The following is a 24,360-nucleotide window of genomic DNA, read 5'->3' on the forward strand; positions in this document are numbered from 1 at the left end:
ACCACTAAAAGACGAGCAGGTCTTTTCTCCTCTGAACAATTATCCTAGCTAGGCAATTCTCCTCTGAACAAGAGTACCACAGCAACCTCATACACATGTTTGATCCTAGTTGGGCATCATCAGTGAGGTGAAGCTGTTTTTTCCCTGGGAGAGTCTCAACCAAGTCTTTAGCTCACTGTTCTTTTCACATAGAAGAAATTTCCCCGCATATCAGTCTTTCCTCACTGCTCTTAGAGAGGCACAGCTTAACCTCACTGATGATGCCCAACTAGGCTGAAACAGGTGCATGGGGTTGCTGTGGTACTCTTGTTCAAAGGAGAATTGCCTAGCATTACGGTGCTGGACTGCCCCTGGGCAGGACAAAGACTGATATGTGGGGAAATGTCTTCTCTGTGAAAAGAACAGTGAGATAAAGACTTAGTTGGGACTCTCCCAGGGGCCATCCACTCAAGAACAAGTTAATGGGTTGTGTTTGTGCTGATAGTGTCCCAGACCCCCTTCTGTTTTGCATAACAAGTAACTTTGTGTCTCACCCTAAGTTACCAGGGGAATCCAGATGTGGAGCCCATGCTCACTGCTCTTAGAGTGGCACAGCTTCACCTCACTGATGATGCCCAACTGGGCTGAAACACGTACACGTGGTTGCTGTGGTACTCTTGTTCAGAGGAGAATTGCCTACCATTTCAGTGCTGGACTCCCCCTGGACACGACAAACAATGATATGCCGGGAAATTTCTTCTCTGTGAAAAGAACAGTGAGCTAAAGGCTTGGTTGAGACTCTCCCAGGGGCCATCCACCGAAGAACAATTCAATGGGCTGTGTTCGTGCTGGTTGAGAGTTTCCCAGACCCCCTTCCGTTTTGCATACCAAGTAACTTTGGGTCTCACCATTAGTTACCAGGGGAATCCAGACGTGGACCCCTTGCTCACTGCTCTTAGAGAAGCACAGCTTCACCTCACTGATGATGCCCAACTAGGCTGAAACACGTTTATGGGGTTGTTGTGGTACTCTTGTTCAGAGAAGAATTGCCTAGCATTTCGGTGCTGGACTGCCCCTGTGTGAGCTAAAGACTTGGTTGAGACTCTCCCAGGGGCCATCCACCCAAGAACAAGTCAATGGGCTGTGTTCGTGCTGGTAGAGAATTTCCCAGCCCCCCATCTGTTTTGCCTACCAAGTAACTTTGGTTCTCACCCTAAGTTACCTGGGGAATCCAGACGTGGACCCCTTGCTCACTGCTCTTAGAGAGGCACAGCTTCACCTCACTGATGATGCCCAACTAGGCTGAAACACGTGTATGGGGTTGCTATGGTACTCTTGTTCAGAGAAGAATTGCCTAGCATTTCGGTGCTGGACTGCCCCTGTGTGAGCTAAAGACTTGGTTGAGACTCTCCCAGGGGCCATCCACACAAGAACAAGTCAATGGGTTGAGTTTGTGCTGGTTGAGAGTTTCCCAGACCCCCTTTTGTTTTGCATACCAAGTAACTTTGGGTCTCACCCTTAGTTACCAGGGGAATCCAGACGTGGACCCCTTGCTCACTGCTCTTATAGAAGCACAGCTTCACCTCACTGATGATGCCCAACTAGGCTGAAACACATGTATGGGGTGGTTGTGGTACGCTTGTTCAGAGGAGAATTGCATAGCATTTCCGTGCTGGTCTGCCCCTGGACAGGACAAAGACTGATATGCGGGGAAATGTCTTCTCTGTGAAAAGAATAGTGAGCTAAAGGCTTGGTTGAGACTTTCCCAGGGGCCATCTACCCAAGAACAAGTCAATGGGCTGTGTTTGTGCTGGTAGAGAGTTTCCCAGCCCCCTGTCTGTTTTGCATACCAAGTAACTTTGGTTCTCACCCTAAGTTACCAGGGGAATCCAGACGTGGACCCCTTGCTCACTGCTCTTAGAGAGGCACAGCTTCACCTCACTGATGATGCTCAACTAGGCTGAAACACGTGTATGGGGTTGCTGTGGTAGTCTTGTTCAGAGGAGAATTGCCTAGCATTTCGGTGCTGGACTGCCCCTGTCCAGGACAAAGACTGATATGCGGGGACATTTCTTCTCTCTGAAAAGAACAGTGAGCTAAAGACTTGGTTGAGACTCTCCCAGGGGCCATCCACACAAGAACAAGTCAATGGGTTGAGTTTGTGCTAATAGAGAGTTTCCCAGACCTCCTTCTGTTATATATACAATGGGCACAGCAGTGGCTCCTACCTTTGCTAATCTATACATGGGTGCATGGGAAGAAGACCTTTTCCATAATGACAACTACAAAGAACACACAGATAAAGTATTTATGTGGCAAAGATACATTGATGACTTATTTATTATTTGGAGTGGGACGAACACTGAATGGACAACTTCTTTTCACATTCTGAATCAAAACCAGCAGAATTTACAATTTACGGAACATCACAGCAAAACAGAAATAGTTTACTTAGACATCAAGGTGAAAGTCATTGGAAACAGCATAAGCACAGAACTGCACAGAAAAGAAACGAGTACTAACACATTATTACATGCAACCAGTGCGCACCCACAATGTCTCAAAGACAGTATTCCATACGGAGAGTTCTTACGGGTAAAAACAAACTGTAGCGAGAATGAAATATGGGAAATAAATGCCAAAAAAACTGTGGCTAAATTCTCAATCCGAGGCTACAAGAAAACAGTTCTAAACAAAGCCTACGACCAAACCTGCAAAAAAACCTGAGAGATGATTCTGGCTAAAAGAAGCACAACCAAAGATCCAACAAAGGATCAACCGTATGAAGATTTCTCACTTAGACTTATCACCACATTCAATTCTGGAGCAAAAGAAACTAAACAGATTTTAAAGAAACATTGGCATCTTCTGAAACGAGATCAGTACATCAGTCCACACTTGCCAACACATACCACTGTGACTTATAGAAAACCACCTTCTATACAAAGTAAACTATCACCTCGTATGTTCCAATCACCTAAACAAAGTACTAACACCTGGCTACCTACCGAAATATCTGGTTTTTTTACCTGTGCTAAATGTAAAGCATGTCGTCATGGAATAAACATGAAAATGTTCTGACATCCTCGAACGAAGAAAGAAGTCAAAATCAAACAAGATCTGAGATGCTTTACACAATTTGTTATCTATGTGATTACTTGTTCCTGCAATTTATGGTATGTAGGTAGCACTAAATTGGAAGCCAGGCTAAGAATATTGCAACATCTACGTGCAATTAAAAATCATGATATGTCCTACCCACTTGCCACACACTTTGAAGAGGTACATCAAAATGACATCAGTTCTTTTAAGTATTTCATTATTGACTCAGTAAAAATTCACCCAAGAGGAGGGGATAGACTGCGAATACTCAGACAAATGGAATCCAGATATATAGTAGATTTTAATACCAAGTATCCTGGAGGTCACAATCGTGACGAAGAATTATATGCATTTTTGGGATCTTAAACATTCTAAGACTCCAAAATTCCAATCATTGATAGACCTGAGCCTTTCCCAACTTTTCCAAATACTCCGCATTTTTGTATATTTTGTATATTTTGAATATTTGGTGTGTATGCACAATGAAATACGGTTTTTAGGAACCTAAGGTTGATTTGGACGCCTGTGCATCCTTATGCGGTTTTCCCTGCAAGCACTTTTCACTTTTATTGTGTGTTTTTTTATATCACAAACCATTTTAAATTAGTAATTTAGCCAAGGGAGAGGATGTTTTATCTATAGTTTCATTGAGTGCTGTTTTTATCAATATGTAAAGTGCATTTATCATTCAGTTGTCAATCGCATCGCAAATCTCACCAAAACAACGTGTATCAATTGCAGGATTGCTTTAAATGTAATCGATGGGATTGAAGTATGGGAGAGGGCAATAATTTGAATGTTAAAAATATTATGTTCCATATCCACTAAAAACTTTAGGCATAAAACACTGACACAGGAATGTGACATCTAGTACTTTGCACTTTAATCTCTAGTTGTAGGTTCCATTTTTTCATCAAATGATATATTCATACATTGTGGATTTTATTATATTTTAAATTGTTTTTACTTGAATTATAAGGTGTGATTTTAACACACAACATCAAGCACTTTAACTTCTTTCAAAATATGCCCTTATAACAATTTGAAAAGGCAACATTTTTTCTTGCATTTGCATCAATTATCTTTTACCACATTGCCAAATATACAGGTTAGCACAGTTACAATATATAGGCGCCCGCAAGGGTAACATACTGCCTTTGTGTCTGTATCAGACCAACCTGTGTGTTGTATTATGAATATTCACAATATACATTATGGACTTCATGTTTTCCTTAGTATATTTATGTACAGCGGAATCGACCGGTGTATGACAGAAACACACCATAGAGGCGCCCACAAGGGTTACATACAGCCTCAAGTCACAGCACATGGGCGCCCGCGAGGGTCACATACTGCCCATTTGTGCTGTATTACATCAATTTATGTGCTTTAGTATAAATATTTTTAATATTTTCGATACTTTTGATATATATTAATGACAGTTTTATGCCCCACAACCCCCCCCTAGCGTTTTTTAGCGCTTTTCAGCGTTTCTTAAGAAATTTCTGTGGAGTTGATGCGATCTGAGTAGGATAGAACATACCATAGAGGCACCCGCAAGGGTTACATACAGCCCCTAGGTCAAATTACCAACTACTTGTGATTTTGCAATATGCACTTTATATTATGCACTTTATTGATAGCACTTAGCACTTTGTCAATTAATAGTCCTTTAATGTTTACATAGCACACATCACTTTATTACCTATGAAACATCTGCATATTTCAATTTTGATGTCTGCAACATGTATTTTGTAAACTTTTTTGACACCACATTTCAGTTCATGCTGAGACACTGTGTCGGCCCACTAGGGCTGAATTAAACAAACCTAGTACAATAGAAGACGATGTACAATCGTTTCTCTTAATTTTGTTGGCATTGGCGAACACTAGGATGAAAATACATCATTTTATACCAGTAATTTCGGGCAAATTGTCCATCCCCAACCCACATGGAATGATTGGTTTGATATGACAAAAGCGTTTCGAATTACTATAGTGCCCATAAATAAATAAAAAAAAACACTGTGTCTCTCATGAATGCACTGAAATGGGTGGTCATGCAAGTTCTAACATGGCTGCATTCTTGTCTACCACTTGTTACTTTACTTAAGTGCAAAACATTGAAAAAGGACTTATACACTTTTTTCTATAACACTACAGTCCTCTCTCTGTGTCACATACCAGACGAAGCCCGAGTAGGGTGAAACGCGTCGTTCTTTTCTTGCATCCAAGACCGTTGCTGCCTCCTTTGTCCATGTATTTCAAATAATAAAGGACACTTTGACTGCACGGTACACAAGCCTGTGTGTGGATTTGTTGGAGACATCCAGTCTTTCGCTTTTATCACAGCCGGAGTGGCATTGTAATTCGGATTGGTTTCCAGTCCTTTTCTACATATATATATATTACATGGCCATGGTAGTGGCCATGTAGTTATGGTTAAGTTGCTGTTTCCATAGGAAGAGCACTTTTTGGGTGGCTTATAACTTCGCTCTCCCTGGACGGATCCTCACCAAACTTAGCAAAAAAAGTAGTTTGGTCACTCTGAATTTTTTTGCAAAGTTTGGTGAGGATTCGTCCAGGGGGGGGCAAAGTTATAGGGGGGTCCCAAAACTTTTTTTTTCCCATAGACATAATGGGAAAAAACTTTGCTCACGCCTACAGCCCAAACCGCTGGACGGATTTACACCAAATAAGCGGCATGAGCGGTGGCTTGGTCCCGAAAGCGTGCTTTGCTTTATTTGGTGTAAATCCGTCCAGTAGTTTTTAAAAAAATGACAAAAATGTAAGTGAAAAAAATTAGTGATATCTGTGTTCGCTTCGCGGACACACTTCCCTGTTCGCTCCGCTGACAGGACGGTGATTGGGCCAGCAGCTTGCGGACATCTGACGTGCTCTCTCATTGGATGCGTGAAAGCGTGCAGTGCGTCTGGCTTCAGAGACGCCCGCCATCTTTGTTCCTCGCATGAGAGGCTTTGTATCCCGCCTGCACAGTAAGTCCCCCACCCCCGCTCATGCCCGTGTCTGTCTCCTGTTCCTCCCACCCCCCGCTCATGTCCGTGTGTCTTTCTCCCTCCCGCCCACCACTGGCTCATGTCCGTGTGTCTTTCTCCCTCCCGCCCACCGCCGGCTCATGTCCATGTGTCTTTCTCCCTCCCGCCCACCCCCGCTCAAGCCCCGCTCGTCTCTCCCAACCGCCCACCCCCCGCTCTTGCCCCGTGTGTCTCTCCCACCCCCGTGTGTCTCTACCACCCGCTGCTCATGTCTGTGTGTTTCTCCCCACCCGCCGCCCGCTCATGTCAGTGTGTCTCTCCCCACCCGCCGCCCACCCCCCGCTCATGTCCGTATGTCTCTCACCACCTGCCGCCCATCCCCCGCTCATGTCCGTGTGTCTCTCCCCACCCGCCGCCCACCCCCCACTCATGTCCCGTGTGTCTCTCTCCCTCCCCCCCACCCCCACTCATGCCCCGTGTGTATCTCCCCCTCCCGCCCATCCCCGCTCAAGCCCCGCTCGTCTCTCCCAACCGCCCACCCCCCGCTCTTGCCCCGTGTGTCTCTCCCACCCCCGTGTGTCTCTACCACCCGCTGCTCATGTCTGTGTGTTTCTCCCCACCCGCCGCCCGCTCATGTCAGTGTGTCTCTCCCCACCCGCCGCCCACCCCCCGCTCATGTCCGTATGTCTCTCACCACCTGCCGCCCATCCCCCGCTCATGTCCGTGTGTCTCTCCCCACCCGCCGCCCACCCCCCACTCATGTCCCGTGTGTCTCTCTCCTTCCCCCCACCCCCCACTCATGCCCCGTGTGTCCCTCTCCCTCCCCCCACCCATGCCCCATGTGTCTCTCCCCCTCCCACCCACCTCCCGCTCATTACCCCGCGTGTCTCTCCCCTTCCCCCACCCCCCGCTCATGCCTCGTGTGTCTGTCTCCCTACCCCCCACCCCCGCTCTTGCCCCGTGTGTCTGTCTCCCTCCCCCCCACCCCCGCTCTTGCCCCGTGTGTCTTTCCCCCTCCCGCCCACCCCCGCTCTTGCCCCGTGTGTCTTTCCCCCTCCCGCCCACCCCTGCTCTTGCCCCATGTCTCTTTCCCCCTCCCGCCCACCCCCGATCTTGGCCCGTGTCTCTTTCCCCCTCCCGCCCACCCCCGCTCTTGCCCCCTGCCGCCCACCCCGGCTCTTGCCCCGTGTCTCTTTCCCCCTCCCGCCCACCCCCGCTCTTGCCCCGGGTCTCTTTCCCCCTCCCGCCCACCCCTGCTCTTGCCCTGTGTCTCTTTCCCCGTCCCGCCCACCCCCACTCTTGCCCCATGTCTCTTTCCCCATCCCACCCACCCCCACTCTTGCCCCGTGTCTCTTTCCCGCTCCCGCCCACCCCCGCTCTTGCCCCGTGTCTTCCCCCTCCCGCCCACCCCCGATCTTGCCCCGTGTCTTCCCCCTCCCGCCCACCCCCGCTCTTGCCCCGTGTCTTCCCCCTCCCGCCCAACCCCGCTCTTGCCCCGTGTCTTTCTCCCTCCCGCCCACCCCCGCTATTGCCCCGTGTCTTTCACCCTCCCGCCCACCCCCGCTCTTGCCCCGTGTCTCTCACCCACCCGCCCACCCCCGCTCTTGCCCCGTGTCTCTTTCACCCACCCGCCCACCCACCCCCGCTCTTGCCCCGCGTGTCTATCACTCTCCCGCCCACCCCCGCTCTTGCCCCGCACCCCCGCTCTTGGCCCGTGTCTCTTTCCCCCTCCCGCCCACCCCCGCTCTTGCCCCGTGTCTCTTTCCGCCTCCCGCCCACCCCCGCTCTTGCCCCGTGTCTCTTTCCCCCTCCCGCCCACCCCCGATCTTGGCCCGTGTCTCTTTCCCCCTCCTGCCCACCCGCGCTCTTGCCCCGTGTCTCTTTCCCCCTCCTGCCCACCCCCGCTCTTGCCCCCTCCTGCCCACCCCCGCTCTTGCCCCGTGTCTCTTTCCCCCTCCCGCCCACCCCTGCTCTTTCCCCCTCCTGCCCACACCTGCTCTTGCCCCGTGTCTCTTTCCCCCTCCCGCCCCCCCTGCTCTTGCCCCGTGTCTCTTTCCCCCTCCCGCCCACCCCCGCTCTTGCCCCGTGTCTCTTTCCCCCTCCCGCCCACCCCCGCTCTTGCCCCGTGTCTCTTTCCCCCTCCCGCCCACCCCCGCTCTTGCCCTGTGTCTCTTTCCCGCTCCCGACCACCCCCGCGCTTGCCCCGTGTCTCTTTCCCCCTCCCGCCCACCCCCGATCTTGGCCCATGTCTCTTTCCCCCTCCCGCCCACCCCCACTCTTGCCCCGTGTCTCTTTCCCCCTCCCGCCCACCCCCGCTCTTGCCCTGTGTCTTTCCCCCTCCCTGCCACCCACGCTCTTGCCCCGTGTCTTTCCCCCTCCCGCCCACCCCCGCTCTTGCCCCGTGTCTTCCCCCTCCCGCCCGCCCCCGCTCTTGCACTGTGTCTTCCCCCTCCCGCCCACCCCCGCTCTTGCCCCGTGTCTTCCCCCTCCCGCCCACCCCCGCTCTTGCCCCGTGTCTTCTCCCTCCCGCCCACCCCCGCTCTTGCCCCGTGTCTTCTCCCTCCCGCCCACCCCCGCTCTTGCCCCGTGTCTTTTCCCTCCCGCCCACCCCCGCTCTTGCCCCGTGTCTTTCACCCTCCCGCCCACCCCCGCTCTTGCTCCGTGTCTTTCACCCTCCTGCCCACCCCCGCTCTTGCCCCGTGTCTTTCACCCTCCCGCCCACCCCCGCTCTTCCCCCGTGTCTTTCACCCTCCCGCCCACCCCCACTCTTGCCCCGTGTCTTTCATCCTCCCGCCCACCCCCGCACTTGCCCCGTGTCTTTCACCCTCCCACCCACCCCCGCTCTTGCCCCGTGTCTTGCACCCTCCCGCCCACCCCCGCTCTTGCCCCATGTCTCTTTCCCCCTCCCTCCCACCCCCGCTCTTGCCCCGTGTCTTTCCCCCTCCCACCCCTGCTCTTGCCCCGTGTCTTTCCCCCTGCCGCCCACCCCCGCTCTTGCCCCGTGTCTTTCTCCCTCCCGCGCACCCCGCTCTTGCCCCGTGTCTTTCAATCTCCCGCCCACCCCCGCTCTTGCCCCGTGTCTTTCTCCCTCCCGCCCACCCCCGCTCTTGCCCCGTGTCTTTCTCCCTCCCGCCCACCCCCGCTCTTGCCCCGTGTCTTTCACCCTCCCGCCCACCCACGCTCTTGCCCCGTGTCTTTCACCCTCCCGCACACCCCCACTCTTGCCCCTTGTGTCTCTCCCTCTCCCGCCCACCCCTGCTCTTGCCCCTTGTGTCTCTCCCCCTCCCGCCCACCCCCGCTCATGCCCCGTGTGTCTCTCTCCCTCCTGCCCACCCCCCGCACATGCCCCGTGTGTCTCTCTCCCTCCCACCCACCCCGCCCACCCCCCGTGTGTCTCTCTCCCTCCCACCCACCCCGCCCACCCCCCGTGTGTCTCTCTCCCTCCCCCCACCCCCGCTCATGCCCCGCGTGTCTCTCTCCCTCCCCCACCCCCGCTCATGCCCCGTGTGTCTCTCCCCCTCCCCCACCCCCTGCTCATGCCCCATGTCTGTCTTCTGTTCCCCCCGCTCATGCCCCGTGTCTGTCTCCTGTTCTCTCCACACCCCGCTCATACCCCGTGTCTGTGTCCTGTTCCCCCCACCCCCCACTCATGCCCCGTGTCTATCTCCAGTTGCCTCCCACCCCTCCCGCTCATGCCCCGTGTCTGTCTCCTGTTCCCCCCCACCCGCTCATGCCCTGTGTCTGTCTCCTGTTCCCCCCATACGCTCATGCCCCGTGTCTCTCTCTTGTTGCCCCCCACCCCCCGCTCATGCCCCATGTTTGTCTCCTGTTCTCCCCACCCCTGCTCATGCCCCGTGTCTTTTTCCTGTTCCTCCCACCACCCGCTCATGCCCCGTGTCTGTCTCCTGTTGCCCCCCACCGCCCCGCTCATGCCCCGTGTCTGTTCTTCCCACCCCCCGCTCATGCCCGTGTCTGTTGTTCCCCCCATCCCCCGCTCATGCCCCGTGTCTGTCTCCTGTTCCCCCACCCCTTGCTCATGCCCCGTGTCTGTCTCCTGTTCCCCCCACCCCCCGCTCATGCCCCGTGTCTGTCTCCTGTTGCCCCTCACTCCCCGCTCATGCCCCGTGTCTGTCTCCTGTTGCCCCCCACCCCCTGCTCATGCCCCGTGTCTGTCTCCTGTTGCCCCTCACCCCCTGTTAATGCCCCGTGTCTGTCTCCTGTTGCCCCCCACCCCCGCTCATGCCCCGTGTCTGTCTCCTGTTGCCCTCCACCCCCCGCTCCTGCCCTGTGTCTGTCTCTGTTGTTCCCCCAGCCCCCGCCCCCGCCCCGTGTCTGTCTCCTGTTCCCCCCACCCCCCGCTCATGCCCCGTGGCTGTCTCCTGTACCCCCCACCGCCCGCTCATGCCCCGTGTCTGTCTCTGTTGTTCCCCCACCCCCCGCCCCGTGTCTGTCTCCTGTTCCCCCCACCCCCCGCTCATGCCCCGTGGCTGTCTCCTGTACCCCCCACCGCCCGCTCATGTCCCGTGTCTCTCTCCTGTTGCCCCCCACCCCCGCTCATGCCCCGTGTCTGTCTCCTGTTGCCCCCCACCCCCCTCTCATGCCCCGTGTCTGTCTCCTGTTCTCCCCACCGCCCGCTCATGCTCCGTGTCTGTCTCCTGTTCCCCCCCACCCCCTGCTAATGCCCCGTGTCTGTCTCCTGTTGCCCTCACCCCCCACTCATGGCCTGTGTCTGTCTCCTGTTGCCCCCCACCCCCCGCTCCTGCCCTGTGTCACTCTCCTGTTGCCCCCCACCCCCCGCTCATGCCCCGTGTCTGTCTCTTTTGTTCCCCCCACCCCCCCCTCATGCCCTGTGTCTGTCTCCTGTTCCCCCCACCCCCCGCTCATGCCCCGTTTCTCTCTCCTGTTGCCCCCCACCCCCTGCTCATGCCCCGTGTCTGTCTCCTGTACCCCCCCACCCCCCACTCATGCTCGTGTCTGTCTCCTGTACCCCCCCACCCCCCCGCTCATGCCCCATGTCTGTCTCCTGTTGCCCCCCTGCTCATGCCCCGTGTCTGTCTCCTGTTCCCCCCACCCGCTCATGTACCGTGTCTCTCTCCTGTTGCCCCCCACCCCCCGCTCATGCCCTGTGTCTCTCTTCTGTTGCCCCCCACCCCCTGCTCATGCCCCGTGTCTGTCTCCTGTACCCCCCCAACCCCCCGCTCATGCCCCATGTCTCTCTCCTTTTGCCCCCACTACCCCGCTCATGCCCCGTGTCTGTCTTCTGTACCCCCCACCCCCCGCTCATGCCCCGTGTCTGTCTCCTGTTCCCCCCACCCCCCGCTCATGCCCCGTGTCTGTCTCCTCTTGCTCCCACCCATGCCCCGTGTGTGTCTCCTGTTGCCCCCCACCCCCTGCTCATGCCCCGTGTCTGTCTCCTGTTGCCCCCCACCCCCCGCTTATGCCCCGTGTCTCCCTCGTGTTCCCCCCACCCCCGCCCCATGTTTCCCTCATGTTACCCCCGCCCCCGCTCATGCTCCGTGTCTCCCTCGTGTTCCCCCCACCCCCTGCTCATACCCCATGTTTCTCTCCTTTCCTCCCCACCCCCACTCATGCCCCGTGTCTGTCTCCTGTTGCCCCCCACCCCCGCTCCTGCCCTGTGTCTCTCTCCTGTTGCCCCCCACCCCCAGCTCATGCCCCGTGTCTGTCTCTTTTGTTCCCCCCACCCCCCGCTCATGCCCTGTGTCTGTCTCCTGTTCCCCCCACCCCCCGCTCATGCCCCGTTTCTCTCTCCTGTTGCCCCCCACCCCCTGCTCATGCCCCGTGTCTGTCTCCTGTACCCCCCCACCCCCCGCTCATGCTCGTGTCTGTCTCCTGTACCCCCCACCCCCCCGCTCATGCCCCATGTCTGTCTCCTGTTGCCCCCCAGCTCATGCCCCGTGTCTGTCTCCTGTTCCCCCCACCCGCTCATGTCCCGTGTCTCTCTCCTGTTGCCCCCCACCCCCCGCTCATGCCCTGTGTCTCTCTTCTGTTGCCCCCCACCCCCTGCTCATGCCCCGTGTCTGTCTCCTGTACCCCCCCAACCCTCCGCTCATGCCCCATGTCTCTCTCCTTTTGCCCCCACTACCCCGCTCATGCCCCGTGTCTGTCTTCTGTACCCCCCACCCCCCGCTCATGCCCCGTGTCTGTCTCCTCTTGCTCCCACCCATGCCCCGTGTCTGTCTCCTGTTGCCCCCCACCCCCTGCTCATGCCCCGTGTCTGTCTCCTGTTGCCCCCCACCCCCCGCTTATGCCCCGTGTCTCCCTTGTGTTCCCCCCACCCCCGCCCCATGTTTCCCTCATGTTACCCCCGCCCCCGCTCATGCTCCGTGTCTCCCTCGTGTTCCCCCCACCCCCTGCTCATGCCCCTTGTTTCTCTCCTTTCCTCCCCACCCCCGCTCATGTCCCGTATGTGCCCTGTACCCCCCCGCTCATGCCCTGTGTCTCCCTCGTGTTCCTCCCCACCCCCTGCTCATACCCCGTGTCTCCCTCATGTTCCTCCCCACCCGCTGCTCATGCCCCGTGTCTCTCTCGTGTTCCCCCCACCACCGCTCATGCCCTGTGTTTTCTTCCTTTCCCCCCCATCCCCTGCTCATGCCCCGTTTGTACCCTGTTCCCTCTCACCCCCCGCTCATGCCCATGTGTCTCCCCTGTGCCCCCCCAAACCCGCTCATGCGCCTTTGTGTTATTATACACCCAGCCTTCCCTTTCCATGGTGCCCATCTTGGTAAAAGATTTTCCTTCCTACACCGAGACGCCGCTGGCGTCCCGGCGTAGGAAGGAAAATCTTTTTGTTTTTTTTACCACCCGGCATTCCCACTTTGAGGACATAAGATGTTAGTGGTCTTCATCTATTGAAAAGGATGTTATGGTCACGTTGTACTAATAAAAACCTTTAAAATTTAGTAAAAAAAAAATGTTACAGGGACGTTATGGTTAAGTTGCGCTACTAAAAACCTATGAAATTCGGTGAAAAAACTTTGTTAAAGGGTCGTTATGGTAAAGTAGCGCTACTAAAAACCTATGAAATTCAGTGAAAAAACGTTGTCAAAGGAACGTTATGGTTCCAAGTAAAACCGAAAACCCTTGAAATTCGCCAGTTATGGTAAGCTAAGCAACCATAACTCGCGCCACCACCGTGCCCCTCTAAGACTAACACCCAGGACATCAAAGATGACATCACTGATGACATCACATGTCTGGCTCACTCTTTTTTCTTTTGCTGACATATCTAGGCCACATGGTTTTCTTCAGTAACAGTCAGAAACTAAACATTTTATTTTATTTGTAGACGTATCCTTCAAGTAGTTTCTTACAGTAATTCTGTTAGAGTCCAGTCACATCATATGAAACATATACATACGGGAAGACACAAGCTTGAAAGACAGCAATCCTTTTTGTGCATAAAGATAATCAATAGACTTATGAGCACTTTCCGATAGTTCTGTTGTTTTTTTTTTATGGCTGTACTTTCCCTGTGGGTCCAATCACATCAAGTGATACATATACATAGGGTGAATAGCAGCTTTGAAACAGAGCAATCATTTATTTGCATGAAAATAATCAGTTGTTATGAATTGTTTCTGCTACTAGTGCTTTTTTGCTAACTTCACTTTCCCTGTATATACCCATATTGGTATGTGTTCTTGTGTCTTTGTGTTTTGTCTATAGTAATGTTTTATTAGCTACGTATTACATATTTCACAGTACACAAAAATCTATTAAGAAAACAATTATCATTTCATTATTCAACATATTAACATTACGAATATTATACCTTCATCTTGTACACTGCACACCATGTTATGTTTCTGTATCAGTAGCTTAGTATACTAGATAGAACCCCATAATAGAATGCTATTTATATCAATGCATCGTTCAATGCACTAATTAAGGTATGATATTTATTGCAATGATCCTTGACACTTGTTTCGCAACATTATAATAAGAATCCCTTGTACACATATTTCATGAAAAGTACATACACATGTGATGTCATCAGTGATGTCATCAATGACATTTGTGATGTCATCTTTGATGTCCTGGGTGTTAGTCTTAGCAGTGCACAGTGGTGGCGCGAGTTATGGTTGCTTAGCTTACCATAACTGGCGAATTTCAAGGGTTTTTCGGTTTTACTTGGAACCATAACGTTCCTTTGACAACGTTTTTTCACTGAATTTCATAGGTTTTTAGTAGCGCAACTTTACCATAACGTCCCTTTAACAAAGTTTTTTCACTGAATTTCATAGGTTTTTAGTAGCGCAACTTAACCATAACGTCCCTTTAACAAAGTTTTTTCATTGTATATATATATATATCCAGTGAAAAAAACTTTGTTAAAGGGACGTTATGGTTAAGTTGCGCTACTAAAAACCTATGAAATTCAGTGAAAAAACTTTGTCAAAGGAACGTTATGGTTCCAAGTAAAACCGAAAAACCCTTGAAATTCGCCAGTTATGGTAAGCTAAGCAACCATAACTCGCGCCACTACCGTGCACTGCTAAGACTAACACCCAGGACATCAAAGATGACATCACTGATGACATCACATGTGTATGTACTTTTCATGAAATATGTGTACAAGGGATTCTCATTATAATGTTGCGAAACAAGTGTCAAGGATCATTGCAATAAATATCATACCCTAATTAGTGCATTGAACGATGCATTGTTATAAATAGCATTCTATTATGGCGTTCTATCTAGTATACTAAGCTACTGATACAGAAACATAACATGGTGTGCAGTGTACAAGATGAAGGTATAATATTCGTAATGTTAATATGTTGAATAATGAAATGATAATTGTTTTCTTAATAGATTTTTGTGTATTGTGAAATATGTAATACGTAGCTAATAAAACATTACTATAGACAAAACACAAAGACACAAGAACACATACCAATATGGGTATATACAGGGAAAGTGAAGTTAGCAAAAAAGCACAAGTAGTAGCAGAAACAATTCATAACTTAACTGATTATTTTCATGCAAATAAATGATTGCTCTGTTTCAAAGCTGCTATTCACCCTATGTATATGTATCACTTGATGTGATTGGACCCACAGGGAAAGTACAGCCATAAAAAAAAAAAAACAGAACTATCAGAAAGTGCTCATAAGTCTATTGATTATCTTTATGCACAAAAAGGATTGCTGTCTTTCAAGCTTGTGTCTTCCCGTATGTATATGTTTCATATGATGTGACTGGACTCTAACAGAATTACTGTAAGAACCTACTTGAAGGATACATCTACAAATAAAATAAAATGTTTAGTTTCTGACTGTTACTGAAGAAAACCATGTGGCCTAGATATGTCAGCAAAAGAAAAAAGAGTGAGCCAGACATGTGATGTCATCAGTGATGTCATCAATGACATTTGTGATGTCATCTTTGATGTCCTGCGTGTTAGTCTTAGAAGTGCACGGTGGTGGCGCAAGTTATGGTTGCTTAGCTTACCATAACTGGCGAATTTCAAGGGTTTTTCGGTTTTACTTGGAACCATAGCGTTCCTTTGACAAAGTTTTTTCACTGAATTTCATAGGTTTTTAGTAGCGCAACTTAACCATAACGTCCCTTTAACAAAGATTTTTCACTGAATTTCATAGGTTTTTAGTAGCACAACTTAACCATAATATCCCTGACATGTAACATAGAACATACTAACCCCCTCGTAGTGATTTTCATGTCCGCGGACTACTGCCATGTCCGCGGACACATCGAAAATCTGAGCGTGGTGAATGTAAATTTAAATAGTGTGCCCCATTTCCCCTTTGAAGTTGGCTCTGAAAAGAGCCGTTTTTTTTTTTTTTTACAGATGCTTGACAGACACCTGTTATTTTATATTTTTTTTCTTGTTTTTTTTTTCTTACTTTACTCCTAAAATCTTCACATAACCTTCTCCAAAGCAACCCTTACATTCCAAAATAGAAAGGCATTTCCGGTAAAAGATAAAGAAATGCCATCTTTTTTAAAATTAACAGCATTACTGGCATCAATATTCTCATTGTTACAGAAGCACATACCAGCTCTAAGCATGAAGGCACACATGCCTCGGTTGATGACACACCTAGCAATGTTTTGCTGAGGACAAAAAACTGAACTATTGTCCCATATTGCCCTAGGTAGTAATCCAGAAAAAATTACTTTCGCATTTGGAAGGATCTTCATTACGGCTTGAACCAAGCGTTCCAAATCAGCCAACAAAGTAGGGGCACTGACGTTGCCCAAATGGAAAGCACCATAGTGCAAAACTACCACATGCGGACTGTTCATCGTGGCCATATCCGCACAAACTTGTACAATTCCCTGTACATTGCAATCAGGCACAGTGCTCCACACCACCTCCACTCCTTTCACATCAAAGTTCTTTGCAACATGCCTGCATTCAGCGTACTGCTGTAAACCATGCACAAACATATCTCCGAGCACCAACACCCTGACTTTCTCCACTTCTGCCATCTTCACCACACACAGTCTCTTTCAACACAAATCCACAACCTCGACATCTGATTGGCTGATCCGTACAGTCTTCTTTCCATGTTGGATTTCCTGGAAAAACCCGGATGTACCACGCCCTGTCCACGAACAGCCGCGGTGTCGTGGACGGCGTCCACTTTACTCTCTGTGCCATTCCCTCATTGCATACAGCTAAGCAATCACACAATACGAATAACGTCCTCAGAACACCCCCATTTTGTGAATTTTCGAACATTTCAGGACAATTATCATTTCATTATTCAACATATTAACATTACAAATATTATACTTTTATCTTGTACTCTGCACACAATGCTATCTTTCTCCATTAGTAGCTCAGTATACTACATAGAATCCCATAATACAATGCTATTTATATCAATGCATCGTTCAAAGCACTAATAACGGTATGATATTTATTGCAATATCCTTGACACTTTTTTCGGAACATTATAATAAAAATCCCTAGTACACAAATTCCATGAAAAGTACATACACATGTGATGTCATCAGTGATTTCATCAATGACATTTGCGATGTCATCTTTGATGTCCTGGGTGTTAGTCTTAGCAGTGCATGGTGGTGGCGCGAGTTATTTTTCATAGCTTACCATAACTTGCTATTTTCAGGGGTCTTTCCGCTGTACTTAGAACCATAACGTCCTTTAAACAAACTTTTTTTAATATCACGCAAACAATATACAAACACGGCGTGCAAAAACCAACTTCTACAGATGGCTTTACACAGAATGTTGCAAAGTAAGAATTTATGCTCGTTCACAGTGAAGGTCAGCTGCTTCCTTTTTTTTCTCGGGCCCCGGAGAGGCTCACGAAGCAGACTATAAGGTTGTATTGTGTTTTGACCTTGACAGACAGAGATTGTGATGAAAGACTTCTCTTGAAGGAGTGTTGCTAAAACGTAAGAGAAGATAAAGATGAAATTTCTGAAACGAAACCACTTTTATATATTATATCACTATGCGAAAGATCGTTGGCACACGCAGAGTCGTATTTTGGGACTGCACCACTCGTAGACAATGGAAATTGCAATTGTACTGTAAGTAACCCTTTAGATTACTTTATACCAAATATAATTACAATAGCGTAGCATTAAAGACCGCTGAAGTTGAACTTGTTCGTTGAAAGTGGCATAAAGTTTTCTACCGCGCACTATCACCGCCAAATTGATCCCCTGTCGTTTAGAGGGCTCTGAAAAAGGCAGACGACACAGGGTGGGTTAATAGAAATAATTTAACCGGTCTATAGGCGGTCAAGCGCTCTACTCGCTGTGCCACTTCACTGTAGCCTGTCAAGTGGCACAGCGAGTACAGCGCTCGCTTTGACATCCGTGCACAGCTTGCTAACGCAAGTTTGAATCCCGGCAAGGCGCAACTCAGCCTTTCATCCTTCCGTGGTCGATAAATGAGCACCACACACCGTGGTTAATAATAAGCACCGCTTACATACCTCACAGTTCTTAGCGCTATATGAATGGGAAAATATTATTATTTTATTATTAACATACTCTGTTGCACTATCTTCGATAGCAAATAGTTTCACGCCCTAATAAATAAAATGATGATTTTAATGAAGATCGGCTGGTGAGACTAATTTATGTTTTTTAAAACAGGTACGTGGCCCCATTTTGTCTATGTCACGATTTACAGACTCCAGCGGATGGGGTCTTCAACTGCCAGGTGCAAGTCCAAATATGCAACTTCATGACCCTCACCATTTTATGGGACAATCGCCACGGACCAATATGCCCTTACGCAGTACTAGCGGCTACAAACAACATACCAACCAATAGAGTGGTCGAATGGCTCGTTGTTGGAGCAACCATCCGATTATCAGAGCGACTATTTAATGCTTTTATCATAAACCAACAGCCTATCGACCGCAAAGGAACAACGCGTGACTCCAAATAAACTTTTCCTGATCGACAGCAGAGACAATAGCAAATCGGTGAATATTCACTAAAGATTTGTGATGTCATCTTTGATGTCCTGGGTGTTAGTCTTAGCAGTGCACGGTGGTGGCGCGAGTTATAGTTGCTTAGCTTACCATAACTGGCGAATTTCAAGGGTTTTTCGGTTTTACTTGGAACCATAACGTTCCTTTAACAAAGTTTTTTCACTGAATTTCATAGGTTTTTAGTAGCGCAACTTTACCATAACGTCACATTAACAAAGTTTTTTCCCTGAATTTCATAGGTTTTTAGTAGCGCAACTTAACCATAACGTCCCTTTAACAAAGTTTTTTCATTGAATTTCATAGGTTTTTATTAGTGCAACTTAACCATAACATCCTTTTCAATAGATGAAGACCACTAACATCTTTGAAGACCACTAACATCTTATGTCCTCAAAGTGGGAATGTTGGGTGGTAAAAAAAACAAAAAAAACAAAAAGATTTTCCTTCCTACGCCGGGACGCCTGCGGCGTCTCGGTGTAGGAAGGAAAATCTTTTACCAAGATGGCCACCATGAAATGGGAAGGCGGGGTGTATAAAGAACACAACAGCGCATGAATGGGGTTGGGGGGGCATAGCGGAGACACATGGGCATGAGCGGGGGGTGAGAGGGAACAGGGTATAAACAGGGCATGAGCAGGGGGTGGGGGGGAAAAGGAAGGAAACACAGGGCATGAGCGGTGGTGGGGGGAACACGAGAGACACGGGGCATGAGCAGCGGGTGGGGAGGAACATGAGGGAGACACGGGGTATGAGCAGGGGGTGGGGAGGAACACGAGGGAGACACAGGGCATGAGCGGGGGGGTACAGGGCACATACGGGACATGAGCGGGGGTGGGGAGGAAAGAAGAGAGACAAGGGGCATGAGCAGGGGATGGGGGAACACGAGGGAGACACGGAGCATGAGCGGGCGGCGGGGGGTAACATGAGGGAAACACGGGGCATGAGCGGGGGTGGGTGGAACACGAGGGAGACACGGGGCATGAGCGGGGGGTGGGGGGCAACAGGAGACAGACACGGGGCATGAGCAGGGGGTGGGGGGCAACAGGAGACAGACACGGGGCATGGGTGGGAGCAAGAGGAGACAGACACGGGGCATGAGCAGGGGGTGGGGGAACAGGAGACAGACACGGGGCATGAGCGGGGGGTGGGGGTACAGAAGACAGACACGGGGCATGAGCGGGGTAGTGGGGGGCAACAGGAGAGAGACATGGGGCATGAGCAGGGGGTGGGGGGTACAGGAGACAGACACGGGGCATGAGCGGGGGGTGGGGGGCAACAGGAGAGAGACACGGGACATGAGCGGGGGAGTGGGGGGGTACAGGAGACAGACACGGGGCATGAGCGGGGGGTGGGGGGCAACAGGAGAGAGACATGGGACATGAGCGGGTGGGGGGAACAGGAGACAGACACGGGGCATGAGCAGGGAGGCAACAGGAGACAGACATGGGGCATGAGCGGGGGGTGGGGGGGTACAGAAGACAGACACGAGCATGAGCGGGGGGTACAGGAGACAGACACGGGGCATGAGCAGGGGGTGGGGGGCAACAGGAGAGAGACACGGGGCATGAGCGGGGGGTGGGGGGAACAGGAGACAGACATGGGGCATGAGCGGGGGGTGGGGGGTACAGGAGACAGACACGAGCATGAGCGGGGGGGTACAGGAGACAGACACGGGGCATGAGCAGGGGGTGGGGGGCAACAGGAGACACATGGGCATGAGCGGGGGGTGAGAGGGAACAGGGTACAAACGGGGCATGAGCAGGGGGTGGGGGAAAAGGAAGGAAACAGAGGGCATGAGCGGCGGTGGGAGGAATATGAGGGAGACACGGGGTATGAGCAGGGGGTGGGGAGGAACACGAGGGAGACACAGGGCATGAGCGGGGGGTACAGGGCACATACGGGACATGAGCGGGGGTGGGGAGGAAAGGAGAGAGACAAGGGGCATGAGCAGGGGATGGGGGGGAACACGAGGGAGACACGGAGCATGAGCGGGGGGCGGGGGGTAACACGAGGGAAACACGGGGCATGAGCGGGGGTGGGGGGAACACGAGGGAGACACGGGGCATGAGCGGGGGGTGGGGGGCAACAGGAGACAGACACGGGGCATGAGCAGGGGGTGGGGGGCAACAGGAGACAGACACGGGGCATGGTTGGGAGCAAGAGGAGACAGACACGGGGCATGAGCGGGGGGTGGGGGGAACAGGAGACAGACACGGGGCATGAGCGGGGGGTGGGGGTACAGAAGACAGACACGGGGCATGAGCGGGGTAGTGGGGGGCAACAGGAGAGAGACATGGGGCATGAGCGGGGGGCGGGGGGGTACAGGAGACAGACACGGGGCATGAGCGGGGGGTGGGGGGCAACAGGAGAGAGACACGGGACATGAGCGGGGGGGTGGGGGGGTACAGGAGACAAACACGGGGCATGAGCGGGGGGTGGGGGGCAACAGGAGAGAGACATGGGACATGAGCGGGTGGGGGGAACAGGAGACAGACACGGGGCATGAGCAGGGGGGGCAACAGGAGACAGACATGGGGCATGAGCGGGGGGTGGGGGGGGTACAGGAGACAGACACGAGCATGAGCGGGGGGGTACAGGAGACAGACACGGGGCATGAGCAGGGGGTGGGGGGCAACAGGAGAGAGACACGGGGCATGAGCAGGGGGTGGGGGGCAACAGGAGAGAGACACGGGGCATGAGCAGGGGGTGGGGGGCAACAGGAGAGAGACACGGGGCATGAGCAGGGGGTGGGGGGCAACAGGAGAGAGACACAGGGCATGAGCGGGGGGGCAACAGGAGACAGAAACGGGGCATGAGCGGGCGGTAGGGGGTACAGGAGACAGACATGGGGCATGAGCGGGGGTGGGAGGCAACAGGAGAGAGACACGGGGCATGAGCGGGGGGTGGGGGGAACAACAGAGACAGACACGGGGCAGGAGCGGGGGATGGAGGGCAACAGGAGACAGACACGGGGCATGAGCGGGGGGTGGGGGGCAACAGGAGACAGACACGGGGCATGAGCGGGGGGTGAGGGGCAACAGGAGACAGATACGGGGCATGAGCGGGGGGTGGGGGCAACAGGAGACAGACACGGGCATGAGCAGGGGGTGGGGGGCAGCAGGAGACAGACGCGGGGCATGAGCGGGGGGTGGGGGCAACAGGAGAGACACGGGGCATGAGCGGGGGGTGAGGGGCAACAGGAGACAGACACGGGGCATGAGCAGGGGGTGGGGGGCAACAGGAGACAGACACGGGGCATGAGCGGGGGGTGGGGGGCAGCAGGAGACAGACACGGGGCATGAGCGGGGGGTGGGGGCAACAGGAGAGACACGGGGCATGAGCGGGGGGTGAGGGGAACAGGAGACAGACACGGGGCATGAGCGAGGGGTGGGGGAACAGGAGACAGACATGGGGCATGAGCGGGGGGTGGGGAAAACAGACACGGGGCATGAGCGGGGGGTGGGGGGAACAGGAAAAAGACACGGGGCATGAGCAGGGGGGGTAGGGGGCAACAAGAGAGAGACACGGGGCATGAGCATGTGGGGGGAACAGGAGACAGACACAGGGCATGAGCGGGAGGGTGGGGGGCAACAGGAGATAGACACGGGGCATGAGTGGGGGGTGGGGGGGAACAGGACACAGACATGGGGCATGAGCGGGGTGTGGAGGGGAACAGGAGACAGACACGGGGCATGAGCGGGGGGTGGGGGAAGGGGAGAGACACACGGGGCATGAGCGGGGCTGGGGGGAGGGAGAGAGACACACGGGGGGTGGGTGGGAGGGAGAGAGACACACGGGGCATGAGCGGTGGGCGAGAGGGAGAGAGACATACAGGGCATGAGCGGTGGGCGGGAGGGGGAGAGACATAAGGGGCAAGAGCGGGGGTGGGCGGGAGGGGGGAAGACACAAGGGGCAAGAGCGGGGGTGGGCGGGAGCGGGGAAGACACAAGGGGCAACAGCGGGGGTGGGCGGAAGGGGGGAAGACATGGGGCAAGAGCGGGGGTGGGTGGGACGGGCCAAGAGCGGGGGTGGGCGGGAGGGGGCAAGAGACACGGGGCCAAGAGTGGGGGTGGCTGGGAGGGGGCAAGAGACACGGGGCCAAGAGCGGGGGTGGGCGGGAGGGGGCAAGAGACACGGGGCCAAGAGCGGGAGTGGGCGGGAGGGGGCAAGAGGTACGGGGCCAAGAGCGGGGGTGGGCGGGAGGGGGCAAGAGACACGGGGCCAAGAGCGGGAGTGGGCGGGAGGGGGCAAGAGGTACGGGGCCAAGAGCGGGGGTGGGCGGGAGGGGGCAAGAGACACGGGGCCAAGAGTGGGGGTGGCTGGGAGGGGGCAAGAGACACGGGGCCAAGAGCGGGGGTGGGCGGGAGGGGGCAAGAGACAGGGGGCCAAGAGCGGGAGTGGGCGGGAGGGGGCAAGAGGTACGGGGCCAAGAGCGGGGGTGGGCGGGAGGGGGCAAGAGACACGGGGCCAAGAGCGGGGGTGGGCGGGAGGGGGCAAGAGACACGGGGCCAAGAGCAGGGGTGGGCGGGAGGGGGCAAGAGACACGGGGCCAAGAGCGGGGGTGGGCGGGAGGGGGCAAGAGACACGGGGCCAAGAGCGGGGGTGGGCGGGAGGGGGCTAGAGAAACGGGCCAAGAGCGGGGGTGGGTGGGAGGGGGAAAGACACATGGGCCAAGAGCGGGGGTGGGCGGGAGGGGGAAAGACACACGGGGCAAGAGCGGGGGTGGGCGGGATGGGGAAAGACACACGGGGCAAGAGCGGGGGTGGGCGGGAGGGAGACAGACACACGGGGCAAGAGCAGGGGTGGGAGGGAGACAGACACACGGGGCAAGAGCGGGGGTGGGACGGAGGGGGACAGACACACGGGGCAAGAGCGGGGGTGGGCGGGAGGGAGACAGACACACAGGACAAGAGCGGGGGTGGGTGGGAGGGGGCAAGAGACACGATGCCAAGAGCGGGGGTGGGCGGGAGGGGGCAAGAGACACGGGGCAAGAGCGGGGGTGGGCGGGAGGGAGACAGACACACGGGGCAAGAGCGGGGGTGGGCGGGAGGGAGACAGACACACGGGGCAAGAGCGGGGGTGGGCGGGAGGGGGCAAGAGGTGCGGGGCCAAGAGCAGGGGTGGGCGGGAGGGGGCAAGAGACACGATGCCAAGAGCGGGGGTGGGCGGGAGGGGGCAAGAGACACAGGGCCAAGAGCGGGGGTGGGCGGGAGGGGGCAAGAGACACGGGGCCATGAGCGGGGGTGGGCGGGAGGGGGCAAGAGACACGGGGCCAAGAGCGGGGGTGAGCGGGAGGGGGCAAGAGACACGGGGCCAAGAGCGGGGGTGGGCGGGAGGGGGCAAGAGACACGGGGCCAAGAGCGGGGGTGGGCGGGAGGGGGCAAGAGACACGGGGCCAAGAGCGGGGGTGGGCGGGAGGGGGCAAGAGACACGGGGCCAAGAGCGGGGGTGGGCGGGAGGGGGCAAGAGACATGGGGCCAAGAGCGGGGGTGGGCGGGAGGGGGCACGAGACACGGGGCCAAGAGCGGAGGTGGACGGGAGGGGGCAAGAGACACGGGGCCAAGAGCGGCGGTGGGCGGGAGGGGGCAAGAGACACGGGGCCAAGAGCGGGGGTGGGTGGGAGGGGGCTAGAGAAACAGGGCCAAGAGCGGGGGTGGGCGGGAGGGGGAAAGACACACGGGCCAAGAGCGGGGGTGGGCGGGAGGGGGAAAGACCCACGGGGCAAGAGCGGGGGTGGGCGGGAGGGGGAAAGACACACGGGGCAAGAGCGGGGGTGGGCGGGAGGGAGACAGACACACGGGGCAAGAGCGGGGGTG

The sequence above is a fragment of the Ambystoma mexicanum genome, chromosome 10, assembly GCF_040938575.1.
Source record: "Ambystoma mexicanum isolate Mex_15411 chromosome 10, UKY_AmexF1_1, whole genome shotgun sequence".
NCBI lineage: Eukaryota > Metazoa > Chordata > Amphibia > Caudata > Ambystomatidae > Ambystoma > Ambystoma mexicanum.